At 36.4% G+C, this 2,075-nt stretch overlaps 1 long non-coding RNA gene across 1 annotated transcript; it reads left to right on the top strand.

The window, feature by feature from the left end:
- Positions 1-1,457, top strand: LOC134616067 (uncharacterized). Its single transcript, XR_010091415.1, has 4 exons — positions 1-104; positions 540-599; positions 697-787; positions 954-1,457. It is a non-coding gene; the product is annotated as an uncharacterized LOC134616067 (long non-coding RNA).
- Positions 1,458-2,075: the final 618 nt, after the last annotated feature.

The raw sequence follows: 2,075 nt of genomic DNA, 5'->3' as shown, positions 1-2,075 counted from the left end.
ACACAGTTTTGAACTCCTATATTAGCGCCATTTATTGCTGCTTGGACCACAGCATCTTCGGAATTTGTAGACATCCTGGCAGCATACAATTAGTTCGAGGTGAGGTGAGTACATGCAATTCAAGTTATCTCTGTTATAAAAATCCACCAGCCCAGCGTTTATAGATAATTTTAGCAGTTCGTTTTTTATGAGTGAGGTTGTGAATTAAGTTAGCATTTGTGAGTTGAGTTAGCATTACTGTCGCCAGGAAAGCATTGCTCTGGATTAGTTTCTGTGTTTGGCTGCTTAATTTGCTAGGGAGGAATTACCAAAGTACATGGAGTTATGTTAATCTGTAATTTCTGTGGTAAGGTAGTTCAGTCATCAAGGGGCTACGTGCTTCATTGTAAACTGCATCGGAATGAGCCACGTTGTTTCTTTCGGTGTAAATATTTAAATATAAATGTAAATATTTTACACATTTCTTTGTTGTCTGTCTCTAAGTCTTATTTTGTCTTTATTATGATTAAAAAGGTTTGTTTTGATCCTGCCCTTTTCAGACACTGAATTTGAGCAGAAACCATAAGGATACTCAAAGGACCTGTGACTCTCAGGAAATGGTGAGATTTCAGGTCATAATCTTTTTTTCTTTTTTTTCCCATTAAATTCATTTTCCTTTTTCCCTTTACAATATTGCTGTTTTCTTTTTGTAAACAGCATCAAATGAGAGGGACAGATGAAACAGTTTCAAGACAATGGCAGGAAAAACATGCTGAAGATTGAAACAAACCTTGGCTGGAAATATTTGGTATGTGTTTTACCGTAAATCAAATTGTTGAAAAACATTCAGCTACACTGCAACACAGGGAAACTTGATTTGCACTTATTTTGTTACTTTAATTTCTTGTCTCATTATTTTTGTCAGTTATTATTGTTTATGGTGTATGCCCTTCTTGTTTTCTTTCTGAAATCAGAAGGTATCTAGCCAGTCCACAATGAAAGCTTCGGTGCACCCCATGAGTCTTCTGGCAGAAATGATGGCGCCTGTATTCTTTGGTTTCCCTAAACATCACACCCTGCCTGTTTATACGAGGCTCTTCAATTAAGTCTGCACCCAAAGATTCAATAAGAGGTAAGCAGTGGTATTATTCAAGTGAGCAGTGAGGTGAGCAGTTTCATACGCTATAAAATGTAGATTGAATGATAGGTCTCATCACCATGCATTCAGCCATTAACTTCAAGTTCTATGATTAGGGCTGTTCGATATAACGATATATATCGGATGATTTACACTATCGTTTGTTTCGTGCTGTCACAAAATAAACTGTTTACGGCAGTATTTTTTCATTGTTTTGACGGTCACTGTAGTGGCTATATTAATTTCTTAAAGTTCTCTCTTTCTCTTATATTTAATATAACCACACTACAGACGGACAAGCCCCTGTTTTTATGCGTTGTGGTTAGCAACAACGACGGTAACAGCATCGTTTCACAATAAAAACCTTTCACAATAAAGCTCAAGATCCTGTTGAGACTTTTCAAAATAAACTGAATCACGTGAAAGAGCAGATTATTTACAGATGAGAAGTAAAAAAAGAGCCAACAGTTGTTTAAAAAATAAACCTTAGACTAAAAGGTTAGAACAGGCTTTTCCCCGCAGCACGCCGTGTAATAAATACAAAGAAAACGGCGGCCATTACAACTTATATCTAAAAATGTATAGTTTCATGCATCGGTTAAAACACTCGACTCAAAGTACATGACGCGCAGCTGGAAACACTTCCCGCAAGACGAGCTGCCCGAGATTCACAGAATTTACAGAAAATGTTACATTTTTGTGATTTATATCGTTATCGGGACGATAGAATTCTTATATCGGGATATGAGATTTTGCTCATATCGCACAGCCCTATCTATGATAAATCAATAGGAAACTTAAATACGTTTTCCAACAAATTGTGATTGTGATTAGGGCTGGGTTGTCTATGTATCACTTTTACATAAGTAGATTTAAAGGATAAATATTGCCAAAACGCAACCTGGGCTGTTTTTTTTTTTACTGTATTGATTTTGATGCGCTCAAATTTATGACCTGG

The sequence above is a fragment of the Pelmatolapia mariae genome, linkage group LG17, assembly GCF_036321145.2.
Source record: "Pelmatolapia mariae isolate MD_Pm_ZW linkage group LG17, Pm_UMD_F_2, whole genome shotgun sequence".
Taxonomy (NCBI): domain Eukaryota; kingdom Metazoa; phylum Chordata; class Actinopteri; order Cichliformes; family Cichlidae; genus Pelmatolapia; species Pelmatolapia mariae.
This window is presented reverse-complemented; position numbering and strand designations above follow the sequence as displayed.